Source organism: Oryctolagus cuniculus (assembly GCF_964237555.1).
Source record: "Oryctolagus cuniculus chromosome 16 unlocalized genomic scaffold, mOryCun1.1 SUPER_16_unloc_1, whole genome shotgun sequence".
NCBI classification, from domain to species: domain Eukaryota; kingdom Metazoa; phylum Chordata; class Mammalia; order Lagomorpha; family Leporidae; genus Oryctolagus; species Oryctolagus cuniculus.
Window position 1 is genome coordinate 1,783,111 of NW_027208201.1, and position 22,362 is coordinate 1,805,472.

Here is a 22,362-nt window from a genome sequence, read left to right on the forward strand (position 1 = left end):
AGTCTCAGTGAGGTAAGACTTCCTATTCCAGAATAAAAACAATCCATAATATACTGTTCAAGTAAGATGTAAATTTCCAGCCCAAGAGAGACAAGGTGCATTAGAATTATTTTCCATTACAGGATTACTAGGTTTCACCAAAATGGTGGGGAAAAAAACAGAAGGACTCTCCTTCCTCACAATTCCCCAGGAGAACCCCCACATTGACTTATCCTGGCTCCTCTCCAGGTCACACAACCTGGCACAGAGCCTGGGAGGCTCATCAAATTGCAGAGCAATGAGGAGCAGATGGAGCATTGACAGGAACACACTTTTCTCCTCTGCAGCTCAGCTTTTGGAGGCCACACTCATAATGCCCCTTATCTTCAGAGTCTGCCCCAAAGAACAAGGCAAGGTGGGACCTCTTCTCATTCCCCATGCCTCATGACCCATATTCCTGCACAGGACATGCTTCCTGCCTCTGTCCTGTCATGAGAAACCTGTACTCACCATGCTGAGGTTCCTGCCTTTGGCTGAAGATCAATGTAGGCGCATTCATGATGGCTGATGTGTGGATCTCTGCAAACTTCAGGTGTTGCTCTGGAGGAGCCGACCCGAGAGGTTCCACAAGAAAGAGCCCTTGGAACCATCCCCTACCCACTCAGGTGCATTCACTGCAGTCTTGCAGGAAAGTTCAAAACCATCCTCTGCCTCAGGCACCCTCTAGTGCCTGAGGGAGGTATTGACCCTGACAAAAAGGAAAAAGACCTAGGAATAAGAGCAATAGACAGCTCCAAGTCAAGACTGGGTGAACTGAAAAGTCCAAGCATAATGGAAGCAATCTCCATGGGAACACCAGATGGTCCTTCAGAAATAAACGTGTGTGTGTACAGGAAGTCTGAAAGACTATTTAGATAGGAGCTGCCTCCGAGCAACGGGATTGAAGTTGGCTTTCCTTTCTCCTTTATAAATACTTGGCTTTATTTGCCTTATGATACTATTAAACAACAACTGAGAACAGGCCAATTTCACATTTAATGTAAAAATCAATGCCAATGTGTTTCTTTTTAATCAAATAAACAAGCCTATCTTAAAACAGACAATTCATGAAAGGCAAGTCAGCAAAGAATATACTATCCACTATACACTAATTTAATAGCTATGACCTAGCTATTAATGATAAAAGTTGTAATCAGAGGTATCATTGCCACATTAACTCAGGACATAGTTGTTGCATGCAAAGAATATGGAATTTCAGTTCCAGTGATCTTGCCTTTGTAATAAAAAATGACTAATGAGAAGAAACTTCACATGGTGCTACATGCCTTACATCTTGGAACTGCAGAGCCAAGAAGAAGCAGGATTGGGCAGAGGCACCATATCACTGCCAAGGGCAGGTGCTCATCCTGTGACCTCCACAAAGAGTTATTGAATGTGAAGTCAGAGAGTGCATCCACCAGCACTCCTACTGTATCAATACACCTGCCTGGCTAATTCTGATACCAGGTAAGATTTGAAAGTCCTGAGGGCTCCCATGCAGGGTGAAGCTCCTGCCTCTGCTGTTGCCTGAGATGCCTTACCTGAGCCTGTGTGGCCTAGGCTCCTGACTTGACTGAAGTTCCAAGTTAGGAGCTGGTGGTAGTCCACATGAGGGTCTCTGCAAACTTCTAGTGATGCTGGGGATGTGGCAACCCCAGAGGTCACGATGAAGAGCCCCAAGTAGGGCATTGTGGTATAGTAACATAAGCCTGCACCTGCAGCACCGGCATCCTATGTGAGTGCCTTTGCTAGAATGAGAAGGCTGTGCCTAGATGGCACTGGTGAGCAAGCAAGACATGCATTCAGTTAAGCTGCTGCACCAACTGAAATTAATGAGTCTGTGTGTTGCTCACCACAGGCCCACTATCACCTGACTCTCAGGGTCTTTGCTATGACTCCATGCTCTCTTGCCCCCAATGCACTTCTCCTCTTAGAATGAATCCACAGAAACAAGCACCAATACATGTCCAGCTGCTCCTCTTCTGATTCAGCTCCATGCTATATCACCTGGGAAAGCAGTGCAGGATGGCCAAGTGCTTGGACCCCTACAATCCTGGCTCCTGGCTTTGCTTCAGGCCAGCTCCAGACTTATTGGCCATTTAGGGAGTGAACCACTGGATGCAAGTTCTCTCTCTTTCTCTCTGCCTCTCAAATAAGTAAATAAATGTAATCTAAAAAATTTAATGAAGAGGCCCAGAGGTATCCCTAGGTGGAATTTAGAAAATTCTTGAGGAAAAATTCAAATCCATCATCAGCCATGGGTGCACTCTTAGGGTCCAAAGCCAACCCTGATCCCCTGAAAAAACCCAGACTTGTGCAGAATAACAGGTATAGACTCCCTAACCCCAACCATCATTTAACAGCACAGACAATGTCCATGTGGTTCTGTGCCACCAATGTTTGCCTGGTTTCTATTTTTTTGAACTGTTATTTAATAAATATGAAATACAACTTTTGGATTTTTCAGGTTTCCCCCCATAACCACCTCCCACCTAAAAACCATCCCATCTCCTACTCCCTCTCCCATCTCATTCTTCATTAAGATTCATTTTTAATTTTCTTTACAGAAGATCAACTTAGTATATACTAAGTAAAGGTTTCAACAGTTTGCACCAGCACAGACACACATAGCATAAAGTACTGTTTGAATACTAGTTTTATCATTAATTTTTTTTTGTTTTTTTGTTTTTTTGTTTTTTTGTTTTTTTTTTATCTTTTATTTAATGAATATAAATTTCCAAAGTACGACTCATGTGTTACAATGGCTTCCCCCCCATACCGTCCCTCCCACCCACAACCCTCCCCTTTCCCACTCCCTCTCCCCTTCCATTCACATCAAGATTCATTTTCGATTATCTTAATATACAGAAGATCAGCTTAGTATACCTTAAGTAAGTATTTCAACAGTTTGCTCCCACACAGAAACATAAAGTGAAAAATAATAGATGATTTTTTTTTAAATGATGATGAAATCAGATCAGATCTATTGTCATGTTTAATCCCAGTGAGAGTCAAGTTGGGAATTGATAGTTTCTTTCTTTCTTTTTTTTTTTTTTTTTTTTTTTTTTTTACAGAAGATCAGTTTAGTGTACATTAAGTAAAGATTTCAGTCGTTTGCACCCCCATAGAAACACAAAGTGAAATATACTGTTTGAGTACTCGTTATAGCATTAAGCCTCAGTGTACAGCACGTTAAGGACAGAGATCCTACATGAGGAGTAAGTGCACAGTGACTCCTGTTGTTGACTTTACCAATTGACACTCCTGTTTATGGCATCAGTAATCTCCCTTTGCACCAGTTATGAGTTTCCAAGGCTATGGAAGCCCCTTGAGATCTCCGACTCTTATCTTGTTTAGACACGGTCATAGTCAAAGTGGAGGTTCTCTCCTCCCTTCAGAGAAAGGCACCTCCCTCTTTGAAGACCTGTTCTTTCCACTGGGATCTCATTCACAGAGATATTTTGCCAGAGTGTCTTGGCTTTCCATGCCTGAAATACTCTCATGGGCTTTTCAGCCAGATCCGAGTGCCTTTAGGGCTGATTCTGAGGCCAGAGTGCTATTTAGGACATCCGCCATTCTATGAGTCTGCTGAGTATCTCACTTCCCATGTTGGATCACTCTCCCCTTTATTTATTCTATCGGTTGGTGTTAGCAGATACTAGACTTGTTTATGTGCTCCCTTTGACTCTTAGTCCTTTCATTATGATCAATTGTGAACTGAAATTGATCACTTGGAGTAGTGAGATGGCATTGGCACATGCCACCTTGATGGGATTGAATTGGAATCCCCTGGTATGTTTCCAACTCTACCAATTGGGGCAAGTCAGCCCGAGCATGCCCCAAATTATACATCTCTTCCCTCTCTTATTCCCACTCTTATGTTTAACAGGGATCACATTTCAGTTAATTTTCAACACTTAAGAATAACTGTGTGATAATTACAGAATTAAACCAGTCATATTAAGTAGAACAGACAAAAAAAAAATACTATGAGGGATAATGTATTAAGTTGTCCATTAGCAGTCAGGGCTATGCTGATCAAGTCACCATTTCTCATAGTGTCCATTTCACTTCAGGAGGTTTCCTTTTTGGTGTTCAGTCAGTTGTCACCGATCAGGGAGAACATATGGTATTTGTCCCTTTGGGACTGGCTTACTTCACTCAGCATGATGTGTTCCAGATTCCTCCATTTTGTTGCAAATGACTGGATTTCGTTGTTTCTTACTGCGGTATAGTACTCTAAAGAATACATATCCCATAATTTCTTTATCCAGTCTACCGTTGATGGGCATTTAGGTTGGTTCCAGGACTTGGCTATTGTGAATTGTGCTGCAATAAACATTAGGGTGCAGACCGCTTTTTTGTTTATCAATTTAAACTCCTTTGGGTAAATTCCAAGGAGTGGGATGGCTGGGTCGAACGGTAGGGTTATATTCAGGTTTCTGAGGAATCTCCAGACTGATTTCCATAGTGGCTTGACCAGTTTGCATTCCCACCAACAGTGGGTTAGTGTCCCTTTTTCCCCACATCCTCGCCAGCATCTGTTGTTGGTAGATTTCTGTATGTGAGCCATTCTAACCGGGGTGAGGTGAAACCTCATTGTGCTTTTGATTTGCATTTCCCTGATTGCTAGTGACCTTGAACATTTTTTCATGTGCCTGTTGGCCATTTGGATTTCCTCTTTTGAAAAATGTCTATTGAAGTCCTTGGCCCATCTCTTAAGTGGGTTGTTGGTTTTGTTTTTGTGGAGTTTCTTGATCTCTTTGTAGATTCTGGTTATTAACCCTTTATCTGTTGCATAGTTTGCAAATATTTTTTCCCATTCTGTCGGTTGTCTCTTCACTCTCCTGACTGTTTCTTTTGCAGTACAGAAACTTCTCAATTTGATGCAATCCCAATAGTTGATTTTGGCTTTGACTGCCTGTGCCTCCCGGGTCTTTTCCAGAAATTCTTTGCCTGTGCCAATATCTTGAAGGGTTTCTCCAATGTTCTCTAATAACTTAATGGTGTCAGGGCGTAGATTTAGGTCTTTAATCCACGTTGAGTGGATTTTTGTGTAAGGTGTAAGGTAGGGGTCTTGCTTCATGCTTCTACACGTGGAAATCCAGTTTTCCCAGCACCATTTATTGAATAGACTGTCCTTGCTCCAGGAATTAGTTTTGGATCCTTGATCAAATATAAGTTGGCTGTAGATGTTTGGGTTGATTTCTGATGTTTCAATTCTGTTCCATTGGTCTATCCATCTGTTTCTGTACCAGTTCCATGCTGTTTTGATTACAACTGCCCTGTAGTATGTCCTGAAGTCTGGTATTGTGATGCCTCCGGCTTTGTTTTTGTTGTACAAGATTGCTTTAGCTATTCGAGGTCTCTTGTGCCTCCATATGAATTTCAGCATCATTTTTTCTAGATCTGCGAAGAATGTCTTTGGTATCTTGATTGGGATTGCATTGAATCTATAAATTGCTTTTGGGAGAATGGACATTTTGATGATATTGATTCTTCCAATCCATGAGCATGGAAGATTTTTCCATTTTTTGGTATCCTCTTCTATTTCTTTCTTTAAGGTTTTGTAATTTTCATCGTAGAGATCTTTAACGTCCTTGGTTAAGTTTATTCCAAGGTATTTGATTGTTTTTTTAGCTATTGTGAATGGGATTGATCTTAGCAGCTCTTTCTCAGTCATGGCATTGCTTGTGTATACAAAGGCTGTTGATTTTTGTGCATTGATTTTATATCCTGCCACTTTGCCAAACTCCTCTATGAGTTCCAATAGTCTCTTAGTAGAGTTCTTTGGATCCTCTAAGTACAGAATCATATCGTCTGCAAAGAGGGATAGTTTGACTTCTTCCTTCTTGATTTGTATTCCTTTGATTTCTTTTTCTTGTCTGATGGCTCTGGCTAAAACTTCCAGAACTATGTTAAATAGCAGTGGTGAGAGTGGGCATCCCTGCCTGGTGCCAGATTTCAGTGGAAATGCTTCCAACTTTTCCCCATTCAATAGGATGCTGGCTGTGGGTTTTTTATAAATTGCTTTGATTATATTGAGGAATGTTCCTTCTATACCCAATTTGCTTAGAGTTTTCATCATGAAAGGGTGTTGAATTTTATCAAATGCTTTCTCTGCATCAATTGAGATAATCATATGGTTTTTCTTCTGCAGTCTGTTAATGTGGTGAATCACATTGATTGATTTGCGAATGTTGAACCATCCCTGCATACCAGGGATGAATCCCACTTGGTCTGGGTGGATGATTTTCCTGATGTGTTGTTGTATTCTATTGGCCAGAATTTTATTGAGGATTTTTGCGTCTATGTTCATCAGGGATATTGGTCTGTAATTTTCTTTCAGTGCTGCATCTTTCTCTGGCTTAGGGATTAAGGTGATGCTGGCTTCATAGAAAGAATTTGGGAGGATTCCCTCTTCTTCGATTGTTCTGAATAGTTTGAGAAGAAATGGGATTAGTTCTTCTTTAAATGTCTGGTAGAATTCAGCAGTGAATCCATCTGGTCCTGGGCTTTTCTTTGTTGGGAGGGCCTTTATTACTGTTTCAATTTCTGTTTCAGTTATGGGTCTATTTAGGTTTTCAATGTCTTCATGGTTCAATTTTGGTAGATTGCATGTGTCCAGGAATCTATCCATTTCTGATAGGTTTTCCTGTTTGCTGGCATACAGGTCCTTGTAGTAATTTCTGATGATTCTTTTTATTTCTGTGGTGTCTGTTGTTACGTTTCCTTTTTCATCTCTGATTTTATTGATTTGGGTCTTTTCTTTTCTTTTTTTAGTTAGTTGGGCCAATGGGGTGTCAATTTTGTTTATTTTTTCAAAAAACCAGCTTCTTGCTTGGCTGATTTTTTGTAATGTTTTTTTTGGATTCAATCCTGTTAATTTCTTCTCTGGTTTTAATTATTTCTCTTCTCCTACTAGATTTGGGTTTGGTTTGCTGCAGTTTTTCTAGGTCCTTGAGGTGCGCTGAAAGCTCATTTATTTGGTACCTTTCCAATTTCTTGATATAGGCACCTATTGCTATAAATTTGCCTCTGAATACTGCTTTTGCTGTATCCCATAAGTTTTGATATGTTGTGTTGTTGTCTTCATTTACTTCCAGAAAGTTTTTGATTTCTCTTTTGATTTCTTGAATGACCCAGTGTTCATTCAGGAGCATGTTTTTCAGTCTCCATGTGTTTGCATACTTTCTGGGGTTTCCTGAGTTGCTAATTTCCAGCTTCATTCCGCTGTGGTCTGAGAAGCTGCATGGTATGATTCTAATTCTTTTAAATTTGCTGAGACTTGCTTTATGGCCTAGTATGTGATCAATCCTAGAGAAGGTTCCATGCGCTGCTGAGAAGAATGTGAAGTCTGTAGATGTAGGGTTGAAAGTTCTGTAGATATCTGTTAGATCCATTTGGGCAATAGTGTCAATTAAATCTGCTGTTTCCTTGTTGATCTTCTGTCCGGATGATCTGTCTATTTCTGAGAGTGGAGTATTGAAGTCCCCCAGTACTATTGTATTGGAATCTAAATCTCCCTTTAAGTCCCTTAACATATCTTTTAAATAGACCGCTGCCCTGTAATTAGGTGCATATACATTTATAATAGTTACATCTTCCTGTTGAATTGAACCCTTAATCATTATATAGTGTCCCTCTTTGTCTCTCCTAACAGTTTTTGTATTAAAGTTTATTTTGTCTGATATTAATATGGCTACACCTGCTTTTTTTTTTTTGGTTTCTGTTGGCATGGAATATCTTTTTCCAACCTTTCACTTTCAGTCTGCATGCCTCTTTGTTAGAGAGATGTGTTTCTTGTAGGCAACAAATAGTTGGGTTGTGTTCTGTGAGCCAGTCAGCCAAACGGTGTCTTTTAACTGAAGAATTCAGACCATTAATGTTCAATGTGACAATTGATACGTAGTGACTTTGCCCTGCCATTTCCCGGAAATATTTTCTAGTATATGCTTTGAGCTTCCCATGCTCTTTTACTGGTAGGTGTTCTTCCTTTCCCTTCTTTCATATTGATGGCCGTGTTTCTGTGTTTCTGAGTATAGCACATCTTTAAGTATCTTTTGCAGGGCCGGACGAGTGGCCACAAAGTCCTTCAATTTCTGTTTGCTATGAAAGGTCTTTATTTCACCTTCATTCACAAATGAGAGCTTGGCAGGATATAATATTCTGGGCTGGCAATTTTTCTCTCTTAGCACCTGTGCTATGTCTCGCCATTCCCTCCTGGCTTGTAGGGTTTCTGATGAGAAGTCAGCTGTGAGTCTGATTGGAGATCCTCTGAGAGTGATCTGACGTTTCTCTCTTGCACATTTTAGGATCTTTTCTTTATGTTTCACTGTGGTAAGTTTAATTACCACGTGTCGTGGTGAGGATCTCTTTTGGTCATGTTTATTGGGGGTTCTATGAGCTTCCTGTACTAGGATATCTCTGTCCTTCTCCAAACCTGGAAAGTTCTCTGCTAGTATCTCACTAAAAAGGCCTTCCAATCCTTTCTCTCTCTCCATGCCTTCAGGAACTCCTAGAACTCGAATGTTGGTTTTTTTAATAGTATCATGTAGATTCCCAACAATATTTTTTAGGTTTCTAATTTCCTCTTCTTTTCTTTGGTTTGACTGTATGTTTTCCTGTGCTCTATCTTCTAAGTCCGATATTCTCTCTTCTGCTTCACCCATTCTGTTTTTAAGGCTTTCTAATGTGTTTGTCATTTGATCTATTGAGCTCTTCATTTCATTTTGATTTCTCTTGACTATTACACTTTCCTGTTCTACTAGTTTCTGAGTTTCATTTTGACTCTTCCTTAAAATTTCATTTTCACGAGAGAGATTTTCAATCTTGTCCATTAAGGATTTCTGTAGTTCAAGGATTTGCTTTTGAAAACTTCTAAATGTTCTTATCATAAATTTTTTGAAATCCGTATCTTGCATTTCTTCTATCTCATCATCTTCATACTCTTGGCTTGGGGTGTTTTGCTTATTTGGAGGCATCATAGTGTCATCGTTGATCTTGCTCCCTCTATTTCTGTGTTTGTTACTAGGCATAGTTAATTTTTCTTGCGTCACTGTGCGTTTTTTTTCTTTCTTTTTTTTTTTTTTTTTAGACTGTGTCCGTGTTAAGTGGACTGCCTGCTGTTGGAGGAGCCTTGGAGGCTTGAGATGGGTGCGGCCTGAGAGCTCTGCCTGGTTCTTCCTGGTTAAGGGTGTGCAAAGGTGACACCCTCAGGTTATGCCTGGTAAATCTCTCTCTTTTTATTTATTTATTTATTTTATTTATTCAGGGGGTAAGTAACACCGCAGGGCAGGGCTGTGCAGCATTGATGGTATTTAGCTTCCAGTCTTTGGCTCCTCTGGACTCCCACTGGGTTGCCTAGGCTACTGAATTGTAGTGACTCAGTTCCTTAACTCTCCCCCATTGATATGTAAATCCAAAGAGGAGGCCTGCTCTTTGTCTCTTGTGAATTCTTCAAGCCTTGCAGCCTTGTAACCTTTGCAAGGTTAGGGGGAAGAGAAACCCCGAAGCTTTTTTTTTTCCTTCTTTCTGGTAGTGAGTTTGCTGCACTTTTCGGCCCCCCTCTAGATTCTGACCCCCGTTTCCCCACCAATGTCTCGGGTTATTGAGCTCACCTCCCCTTCCAGCGCCGATGTGTGGACTCGGAGCCCTGAGCGTCCCAAGTCTCCCCGCTGTTGTCTGTGTGGCATGCACTCCCCTTCAAGCACTGTCGCGTAGAACCTGGGGCTTCTGCGGCTCCGTCCCGCGACTTGGCTTCCGCGCGGTGGGCGACCTTGTTCTCCCAGTAGGTCCTCCGATTCACGATTCCCGTGCAATTTTTTCCTGGTTCTTTTTTCTGCGGCTACCGTAACTCCCCTTTTATTAAACTAAATTTTCCCGGACTATCGGTGCGCGCCCTCACTATTCCGCCATCTTGGCTCTGAATACTAGTTTTATCATTAATTTGCATAGTATAACACACTAAGGACACAATGTAAGGGATACTACAGGACCCCAGAAGATCCAGGAAAAACATATTTGTGTACAGCATACTCTGAAATAACATTTTCATAAGGATTGCATCTGAGTAATATAAATGTCAGAATAGACACAAAAAGAAGATGGCGGAATAGTGAGGGTGCGCACCGATAGTCCGGGAAAATTTAGTTTAATAAAAGGGGAGTTACGGTAGCCGCAGAAAATAGAACCAAAAAAATTGCAGGGGAAACCCTTCTGGATGGAGCAGGAAGACTGGAAGCTAAATACCATCAATTCTGCACAGCCCTGCCCTGCGGTGTTACTTACCCCCTGAATAAATAAAATAAATAAATAAATAAAAAGAGAGAGATTTACCACGCATAACCTGAGGGTGTCACCTTTGCACGCCCTTAACCAGGAAGAACCAGGCAGAGCTCTCAGGCCGCACCCATCTCAAGCCTCCAAGGCTCCTCCAACAGCAGGCAGTCCACTTAACACGGACACAGTATAAAAAAAAAAAAGAAAAAAAAAACGCACAGTGACGCAAGAAGAATTAACTATGCCGAGTAACAAACACAGAAATAGAGGGAGCAAGATCAACGATGACACTATGATGCCTCCAAATAAGCAAAACACCCCAAGCCAAGAGTACGAAGATGATGAGATAGAAGAAATGCAAGATACGGATTTCAAAAAAATTATGATAAGAACATTTAGAAGTTTTCAAAAGCAAATCCTTGAACTACAGAAATCCTTAATGGACAAGATTGAAAATCTCTCTCGTGAAAATGAAATTTTAAGGAAGAGTCAAAATGAAACTCAGAAACTAGTAGAACAGGAAAGTGTAATAGTCAAGAGAAATCAAAATGAAATGAAGAGCTCAATAGATCAAATGACAAACACATTAGAAAGCCTTAAAAACAGAATGGGTGAAGCAGAAGAGAGAATATCGGACTTAGAAGATAGAGCACAGGAAAACATACAGTCAAACCAAAGAAAAGAAGAGGAAATTAGAAACCTAAAAAATATTGTTGGGAATCTACATGATACTATTAAAAAAACCAACATTCGAATTCTAGGAGTTCCTGAAGGCATGGAGAGAGAGAAAGGATTGGAAGGCCTTTTTAGTGAGATACTAGCAGAGAACTTTCCAGGTTTGGAGAAGGACAGAGATATCCTAGTACAGGAAGCTCACAGAACCCCCAATAAACATGACCAAAAGAGATCCTCACCACGACATGTGGTAATTAAACTTACCACAGTGAAACATAAAGAAAAGATCCTAAAATGTGCAAGAGAGAAACATCAGATTACTCTCAGAGGATCTCCAATCAGACTCACAGCTGACTTCTCATCAGAAACCCTACAAGCTAGGAGGGAATGGCGAGACATAGCACAGGTGCTAAGAGAGAAAAATTGCCAGCCCAGAATATTATATCCTGCCAAGCTCTCATTTGTGAATGAAGGTGAAATAAAGACCTTTCATAGCAAACAGAAATTGAAAGACTTTGTGGCCACTCGTCCGGCCCTGCAAAAGATACTTAAAGATGTGCTACACTCAGAAACACACTTTCAATATGAAAGAAGGGAAAGGAAGAACACCTACCAGTAAAAGAGCATGGGAAGCTCAAAGCATATACTAGAAAATATTTCCGGGAAAATGGCAGGGCAAAGTCACTACGTATCAATTGTCACATTGAACATTAATGGTCTGAATTCTTCAGTTAAAAGACACCGTTTGGCTGACTGGCTCACAGAACACAACCCAACTATTTGTTGCCTACAAGAAACACATCTCTCTAACAAAGAGGCATGCAGACTGAAAGTGAAAGGTTGGAAAAAGATATTCCATGCCAACAGAAACCAAAAAAAAAAAAGCAGGTGTAGCCATATTAATATCAGACAAAATAAACTTTAATACAAAAACTGTTAAGAGAGACAAAGAGGGACACTATATAATGATTAAGGGTTCAATTCAACAGGAAGATGTAACTATTATAAATGTATATGCACCTAATTACAGGGCAGCGGTCTATTTAAAAGATATGTTAAGGGACTTAAAGGGAGATTTAGATTCCAATACAATAGTACTGGGGGACTTCAATACTCCACTCTCAGAAATAGACAGATCATCCGGACAGAAGATCAACAAGGAAACAGCAGATTTAAATGACACTATTGCCCAAATGGATCTAACAGATATCTACAGAACTTTCAACCCTACATCTACAGACTTCACATTCTTCTCAGCAGCGCATGGAACCTTCTCTAGGATTGATCACATACTAGGCCATAAAGCAAGTCTCAGCAAATTTAAAAGAATTAGAATCATACCATGCAGCTTCTCAGACCACAGCGGAATGAAGCTGGAAATTAGCAACTCAGGAAACCCCAGAAAGTATGCAAACACATGGAGACTGAAAAACATGCTCCTGAATGAACACTGGGTCATTCAAGAAATCAAAAGAGAAATCAAAAACTTTCTGGAAGTAAATGAAGACAACAACACAACATATCAAAACTTATGGGATACAGCAAAAGCAGTATTCAGAGGCAAATTTATAGCAATAGGTGCCTATATCAAGAAATTGGAAAGGTACCAAATAAATGAGCTTTCAGCGCACCTCAAGGACCTAGAAAAACTGCAGCAAACCAAACCCAAATCTAGTAGGAGAAGAGAAATAATTAAAACCAGAGAAGAAATTAACAGGATTGAATCCAAAAAAACATTACAAAAAATCAGCCAAGCGAGAAGCTGGTTTTTTGAAAAAATAAACAAAATTGACACCCCATTGGCCCAACTAACTAAAAAAGAAGAGAAAAGACCCAAATCAATAAAATCAGAGATGAAAAAGGAAATGTAACAACAGACACCACAGAAATAAAAAGAATCATCAGAAATTACTACAAGGACCGGTATGCCAGCAAACAGGAAAACCTATCAGAAATGGATAGATTCCTGGACACATGCAACCTACCTAAATTGAACCAGGAAGACATCGAAAACCTAAATAGACCCATAACTGAAGCAGAAATTGAAACAGTAATAAAGGCCCTCCCAACAAAGAAAAGCCCAGGACCAGATGGATTCACTGCTGAATTCTACCAGACATTTAAAGAAGAACTAATCCCATTTCTTCTCAAACTATTCAGAACAACCGAAGAAGAAGGAATCCTCCCAAATTCTTTCTATGAAGCCAGCATCACCTTAATCCCTAAGCCAGAGAAAGATGCAGCACTGAAAGAGAATTACAGACCAATATCCCTGATGAACATAGATGCAAAAATCCTCAATAAAATTCTGGCCAATAGAATACAACAACACATCAGGAAAATCATCCACCCAGACCAAGTGGGATTCATCCCTGGTATGCAGGGATGGTTCAACATTCGCAAATCAATCAATGTGATTCACCACATTAACAGACTGCAGAAGAAAACCATATGATTATCTCAATTGATGCAGAGAAAGCATTTTATAAAATTCAACACCCTTTCATGATGAAAACTCTAAGCAAATTGGGTATAGAAGGAACATTCCTCAATATAATCAAAGCAATTTATAAAAAACCCACAGCCAGCATCCTATTGAATGGGGAAAAGTTGGAAGCATTTCCACTGAAATCTGGCACCAGGCAGGGATGCCCACTCTCACCATTGCTATTTAACATAGTTCTGGAAGTTTTAGCCAGAGCCATCAGACAAGAAAAAGAAATCAAAGGAATACAAATCAAGAAGGAAGAAGTCAAACTATCCCTCTTTGCAGACGATATGATTCTGTACTTAGAGGATCCAAAGAACTCTACTAAGAGACTATTGGAACTGATAGAGGAGTTTGGGAAAGTGGCAGGATATAAAATCAATGCACAAAAATCAACAGCCTTTGTATACACAAGTAATGCCATGACTGAGAAAGAACTGCTAAGATAAATCCCATTCACAATAGCTACAAAAACAAATACCTTGGAATAAACTTAACCAAGAACGTTAAAGATCTCTACGATGAAAATTACAAAACCTTAAAGAAATAGAAGAGGATACCAAGAAATGGAAAAATCTTCCATGCTCATGGATTGGAAGAATCAACATCATCAAAATGTCCATTCTCCCAAAAGCAATTTATAGATTCAATGCAATCCCAATCAAGATACCAAAGACATTCTTCGCAGATCTAGAAAAAATGATGCTGAAATTCATATGGAGGCACAAGAGACCTCGAATAGCTAAAGCAATCTTGTACAACAAAAACAAAGCCGGAGGCATCACAATACCAGACTTCAGGACATACTACAGGGCAGTTGTAATCAAAACAGCATGGTACTGGTACAGAAACAGATGGATAGACCAATGGAACAGAATTGAAACACCAGAAATCAATCCAAACATCTACAGCCAACTTATATTTGATCAAGGATCTAAAACTAATTCCTGGAGCAAGGACAGTCTATTCAATAAATGGTGCTGGGAAAACTGGATTTCCACGTGCAGAAGCATGAAGCAAGACCCCTACCTTACACCTTACACAAAAATCCACTCAACGTGGATTAAAGACCTAAATCTACATCCTGACACCATTAAGTTATTAGAGAACATTGGAGAAACCCTTCAAGATATTGGCACAGGCAAAGAATTTCTGGAAAAGACCTGGGAGGCACAGACAGTCAAAGCCAAAATCAACTATTGGGATTGCATCAAATTGAGAAGTTTCTGTACTGCAAAAGAAACAGTCAGGAGAGTGAAGAGACAACCGACAGAATGGGAAAAAATATTTGCAAACTATGCAACAGATAAAGGGTTAATAACCAGAATCTACAAAGAGATCAAGAAACTCCACAAAAACAAAACCAACAACCCACTTAAGAGATGGGCCAAGGACTTCAATTGACATTTTTCAAAAGAGGAAATCCAAATGGCCAACAGGCACATGAAAAAATGTTCAAGGTCACTAGCAATCAGGGAAATGCAAATCAAAAGCACATTAGAATGGCTCACATTCAGAAATCTACCAACAACAGATGCTGGCGAGGATGTGGGGAAAAAGGGACACTAACCCACTGTTGGTGGGAATGCAAACTGGTCAAGCCACTATGGAAATCAGTCTGGAGATTCCTCAGAAACCTGAAGATAACCCTACCGTTCGACCCAGCCATCCCACTCCTTGGAATTTACCAAAGGAGTTTAAATTCATAAAGAAAAAAGCGGTCTGCACCCTAATGTTTATTGCAGCACAATTCACAATAGCTAAGACCTGGAACCAACCTAAATGCCCATCAATGGTAGACTGGATAAAGAAATTATGGGATATGTATTCTTTAGAATACTATACCGCAGTAAGAAACAATGAAATCCAGTCATTTGCAACAAAATGGAGGAATCTGGAACACATCATGCTGAGTGAAATAAGCCAGTCCCAAAGGGACAAATACCATATGTTCTCCCTGATTGGTGACAACTGACTGAACACCAAAAAGGAAACCTCCTGAAGTGAAATGGACATTATGAGAAATGGTGACTTGATCAGCATAGCCCTGACTGCTAATGGACAACTTAATACATTATCCCTCATAGTATTTTTTTTTGTCTGTTCTACTTAATATGACTGGTTTAATTCTGTAATTATCACACAGTTATTCTTAAGTGTTGAAAATTAACTGAAATGTGATCCCTGTTAAACATAAGAGTTGGAATAAGAGAGGGAAGAGATGTATAATTTGGGGCATGCTCGGGCTGACTTGCCCTAATTGGTAGAGTTGGAAACATACCAGGGGATTCCAATTCAATCCCATCAAGGTGGCATGTACCAATGCCATCTCACTATTCCAAGTGATCAATTTCAGTTCACAACTGATCATAATGAAAGGACTAAGAGTCAAAGGGAGCACATAAACAAGTCTAGTATCTGCTAACACTAACCGATAGAATAAATAAAGGGGAGAGTGATCCAACATGGGAAGTGAGATACTCAGCAGACTCATAGAATGGCGGATGTCCTAAATAGCACTCTGGCCTCAGAATCAGCCCTAAAGGCACTCGGATCTGGCTGAAAAGCCCATGAGAGTATTTCAGGCATGGAAAGCCAAGACACTCTGGCAAAAGATCTCTGTGAGTGAGATCCCAGTGGAAGGAACAGGTCTTCAAAGAGGGAGGTGCCTTTCTCTGAAGGGAGGAGAGAATCTCCACTTTGAATATGACCGTGTCTAAACAAGATAAGAGTCGGAGAACTCAAGGGGCTTCCACAGCCTTGGAAACTCATGACTGGTGCATAGGGAGATTATTGATGCCATAAACAGGAGTGTCAATTTGTAAAGTCAACAACAGGAGTCACTGTGCACTTACTCCTCATGTAGGATCTCTGTCCTTAATGTGCTGTACACTGAGGCTTAATGCTATAACGAGTACTCAAACAGTATATTTCACTTTGTGTTTCTATGTGGGTGCAAACTGTTGAAATCTTTACTTAATGTACACTAAACTGATCTTCTGTAAAAAAAAAGAAATTATCAATTCCCAACTTGACTCTCACTGGGATTAAACATGACAATAGGTCTGATCTGATTTCATCATCATTTAAAAAAATCATCTATTATTTTTCACTTTATGTTTCTGTGTGGGAGCAAACTGTTGAAATCCTTACTTAAGGTATACTAAGCTGATCTTCTGTATATTAAGATAATCGAAAATGAATCTTGATGTGAATGGAAGGGGAGAGGGAGTGGGAAAGGGGAGGGTTGCGGGTGGGAGGGACGGCATGGGGGGAAAGCCATTGTAACCCATGAGTCGTACTTTGGAAATTTATATTCATTAAATAAAAGATTAAAAAAAGGATTGCATCTGAGTAATATGACTGTTTATGGTTTATCTATTTTTCTTTATATCTAATTTTTGATTTAATTTCCCATGTCTACATCTTGTACAATAAAGGAGTAAATCATGCTTCCACATGGAAAATAAATGCTTATGTGTTTCTACGTAAAATATGAACACTCTTATTTTAAAACAGAAAAGTAAAGAAGCCCAGTCAGAATTGAATAGATCTTTACATAATGAAAACACATATATGCGACACAATTATCACTTGTAGGCAGCCTTTGGACAAGTCAAGGCCAATCTTGGCTTGTGGAATTCCTGGGATAAGAAAGTCACATACTCCCATCCTGAAGGAGGTTGATGATCAAGAACACTGTGTTAAAATTATCTGTGTTAGCAGAGGCCCAATAAGTTGCTTGCATATGTTGTTAGCTTTTGTGCTTCTTTGAGCTGTGGCTGGTTATGTATAAATATTGCTGACACTGGAATAAATGAGCCTTGATCAGCCTTTTTGTCTTGGCTCCATGCTCTGTGCCCATGTCCTTCTTTTCATTCCCATTCCCTCCGTTAGGTTCTGTTTGATTGGTGCAGCAGGCCCACACAAGTGGTGCCTGAACAGGGACCTGAATATGAGAGACAATGTGAGGAACCCTACTCTATAAGGTTGCACCTCAACATGTCTGTTTAACAAGTAACAATGCCTCAGATCTCCATGCCATGAGATTGTCTAGCCAGTTCTGAGGCTGTAGGCAGCAGCTTGAGTTGTTTTATTGAAACGGTGATGATTTTATGTCCCCCACATGGGTGCCCAAGAGGCTAATTCCCCCTTAGATATGTTTTAATTTATCCTTAAAACACATTGAATATTATTGTGTTTGATTACTGGATGTATACTTGTATAAAAATTTGTATTCTTATGATGCAATGAGCCCATGTTAATTATGCCTACACCTTGATGCAACCCTAGGACCAAACGTAAGGACAGATTTTTGGGATGGAGAGGCTTGTATCTAGGTTTGGCACTGATAAACAAGTAACTTGTCTGCCAGATGACCTTCTCCTGCTCCTTGGGAACCTGGCCAGTTCACAGGGAGGAGGATAAAGGAATGTTTCTGGTAAACAAGTAGGCATGCTTCGTGTCTTGGCTCTCTGGCTAAGATCCAAGATGGGACACACTGCTTGCCTAAAATCTTGCCAATGAGCCACCCTTGCCCTTGGGGGCTTTAAGAGGGAGCTGGAGCAAGCCTCTGCTGCTGCTGTTTCATCCCGGGGGAACACACAGTCAAGCTGAACTTTAAATGTGCCCGTGATGTTTACTGATGATGTTTAATTCTCAGTATGGATCCCTTTCCAGGGCTGTGTGAATATTGCCTAGTGATGCCCACAGTTCTGTAAATTTTACAAAACATAAGTACAGCGCAGAGATGGATCAATTGGCTACTGTGGCTAAGGTGTTCTGTGACAGTCCCTTTGATGATGGATTAGCAAAATGGATTCACTTAAAAACAGGACATTCAGGACCTGCCACTCTGCATGATATGTCATTACAAGAATCAACAAGGAGGGTTATGCCCAATAAATGAGGGTGCTATGAATGAGGGCAGAAGGGACATGTGTGAAAAAAATTGTCCAAAAGCTAAAAATCAAAATAAACTCCTCCTGGGATTTGCCTCTGGTGCAAAAGTGGAAGGCATTGGGCCAATAAATGTCCCTCCAAAACTAATAAAGAAGGTAATTCATTAAAAGAACAGAGTTCGGGAAACTGGAAGTGCAGCCAGCCCCAGGACCCAGCACAGGAGAACCGACAAATCTTTGGGGCCATGACATTTCTTCTTCAACAAAACACCTTAAATCAGTCAGTACCCTGCAGCAAGCCACTAGGGGCAGTGCACGACTGGACCTCAGTATCCCCATCTACACAGTCCTACCACCCAAAATGGGACCTCAGGCACTCCCTATGGAGATCAGTGTACCACTACCTAAGGGATTTTTTGGGCTTTTGTAAGGAAGAAGTAGTACTACTATGGCCAGATTGCAAGTTTCACCTGGAGTTATAGATGAAGAGTTCATGGGAGAAATTAAAATCATAGCACAAGCTAATGATACTATTGTCACACTTTCTCCAGGACAGCACACTGCTCAGTTGGTCCTTCTTCCTCTTGTCTTATTTGGAGCCATATTGGCAAATTCCCATGGGGAAGGGGGTTTTTGGTTCTCAGATGCTTATTGGGTCCAGCCTACAACAAAGGACAGACTGGAATTTCAATTGAAATTAAATGAAAAATTGTTCATGGGGTTACTAGATATGGGAGCTGATGTTTCTGTCATTTCTGCAAAAAAATTGGCCTAAAGGATGGAAAAAAGTGTTAACTATGACTCAGTTACAAGCTATTGATCAGAGTCAGATATTAAAACAAAGTTCCAAATGGGAGGATAAAGCAGGTAATGCTGGAACCTGTTGCCCCTGTAGTTTAGCTGGGTTACCTATTAATCTATGGGGACATGATATTCTAACTCAAATGGGTACCTTAATGTGTAGTCTAAATGAGATTGTTACCATTAACATGCTTCGACAAGGTCATTTGCCAGGCAAAGGCTTAGGCAAGCAACAACAAGGCATAACATCTCCAGTTACTTTAACTGTTAATCATGACCAGAGAGGCTAGGGTTTCCCTTGATGGCAACTGGTCAGCCTGTGTCCCATGCAGAAAAAATAAAATGGAAATCGGATAATCCCATATGGGTGGATCAGTGGCCTTTACCACAGAAAAAGATAGCTGCTACACAGATATTGATGAAAAAACAATTGATAATAGGGCATATAGTTCCTTCTAAATCTCCTTGAAATAGTCCTATTTTTGTTATCAAAAAGAAATCTGGGAGATGGTGGTTGCTTCAGGACCTTAGGGCAGTTAATGCTACTATGGAACTTATGGGGGCCTTGCAACTGGGTCTACCACTGCCTAATGCTATTCCAAGAGACTCATATATTATGGTAATAGATCTAAAAGACTGCGTTTATTCAATACCTTTACATCCAGAAGATTGTCCCTAGTTTGCCTTTAGTGTTCCATCAGTAAAATTTTAAAAATCTATGACAAGATAACAATAGAGGGTTTTACTTCAGGAAATGGCCAATAGTCCTAATTTGTGCCAACAATTTGTTGATGTCGCTCTTCAAAAAATTAGTGAGATATATAGCAATTTATATATTACACACCATATGGATGATATTTTGATAGCTGGTCATGAAGAACCTCTTATTATACAATGTTTGACGGAAAAGAGAGAACAGTTATCTGCCTTTGGTCTTATAATAGCCCCTGAAAAAATGCAACTTCAATATCCTTATCAATATTTTGGCTTCCACCAGTGCCACAGCTCAATAGGCTAATCCTCTGCCTGCAGCGCTGGCACACCGGGTTCTAGTCCCAGTCGGGGTGCTGGATTCTGTCCCAGTTGCCCCCCTTCCAGGCCAGCTCTCTGTTGTGGCCCAGGAGTGCAGTGGAGGATGGCCCAAGTGCTTGGGCCCTGCACCCCATGGGAGACCAGGGGAAGCACCTGGCTCCTGCCATTGGATCAGCGCGGTGCGCCAGCCGCAGCATGCCGGCCACGGCGGCCATTGGAGGGTGAACCAACAGCAAAGGAAGACCTTTCTCTCTGTCTCTCTCTCTCACTGTCCACTCTGCCTGTCCAAAAAAATATCTTGGCTTCCAGTTGTACCCACGAGAAATACTTCCACAGAAAGTCACCTTACGATTGGATTCTTTATGGACTTTAAATGATTTTCAAAAACTTCTAGGGGATATTATTTGGCTTTGTCCCCATCTCTGCCTCACAACAGGAGACCTTAAACCTTTATTTGATATCCTGAAAGGAGATAGTTCTCCTACCTCCCAACAAGTGCTTACTCCTGCAGCATGGCTGGCCTTGGAAAAGGTACAAGACTTATCTCAGAGCTTTGTTTCTTATATAGATTATAATCAGCCTTTAATTCTTATTATTTTGATTACAGATTATTTACCCTCTGCTCTGCTGGGGCAAGAAGCTCCTTTACTTTGGATATATTTACAGGCTACCCCTAAAAAGAATGTCATACCATATTATAATGCAATAGCTGAGATTATAGCTAAAGGGAGATTAGAATGTAGAAAGATATTTGGGATAGAGCCGACATGTATATATCAACCATATGCTGACAAACAGCTGATTTGGCTCCTGTCTTTCCCCAAATATTGGCCACTTGGATTATCTTCTTTTTCAGGACAAGTTCATAATAACTATCCAGCAGATAAATTATTGCAGTTTTCGTGACAACATCCCTGTGTATTCCAACAAAATACAAGCTTTCAACCCTTAGAGAATGCTGCCTTGATATTTACTGACTGTTTCAACACTGGTCAAGCTTCTGTAATTCATGATGGTCACCGTACAGTTATTAACACCCCTTTTTCATCTCTATACCTAGTTGAATTAGCTGCTGGTGCACTTGCATTGCAGCCTACTTTGGGTGTAGCAGTTAACAAATACACTGATAGCAAGTATGTGTTCCTATCGGTGCCTGAATTAGAAACTTGTACATTTATTCCTGAATCTTCTGCTGCTTCTACTTTGTTTTCTCACATTTGCACTATCATTTGACAGTGTACTTGCCCTTTCTTTATAGGTCATATATGAGCACATTCCAATCTTCCTGGACCTTTGGTAGAGGGCAGTCCTTTGGCAGATTCTGTTCTGCATGTATATTCTATTAAAAGAACAACAAAATATCACACTTTACATCATTTAAATGCTAATACATTACATTTAAAACATAAAGAAAAAGCTCAACAAGTTGTAAAATCCTGTTCTACCTGCTCTATCCTGTTCAGGTACCTTATTATGGAATTAACCCTCTCAGTTTGTTCCCCAATCAACTATGGCAAATGGATATCATCCACTTCATGGAATTTGGTAAACAGAAGTATATACATGTGTCTATCAATACTTGTTCTGGATTTATTTTTGCTTCCTTACATACAGGTAAATTACAAAACATGTTATTGCCCATTGCTTGTAAGCTTTTGCTTCCTTGGGAACCCCAAAACAAATCAAGATGAATAATGGACTACCTATACTTCTACTTCTTTTAAAATTTTTGCACAACGTTTTTTATATCTCATGTTACTGGTATTCCTTATAATCCTCAGGGTCAATGCTATGTTGAACAGACACATAATACTTTAAAGCAATATTTAAATCAAATAAAAAAGGGAGAATTTGGGCTTTCTGCCCGTTCTCCTAACAAATGGCTCTCACATGTTTTATTCATTTTAAATTTTCTCACATTGGATAAAGATGGTCATTCTGCAGCTGATAGACACTGGCATACACAAACAGCTGCAAAAAGAGCAATGGTGAAATGGAGGGATCCTATCACCAATCAATAGAATGGACCTGATACAGTACTGGTATGGAATGCGGGCTCCTAATGGATGGGTATTTTTCATGCAGCTAATATGCTTTTACATCATTAGCCCTTGATAATTTCTGCAACTGCTCATTGGGCCATGTGTCCCCGATGCTGACATCCAT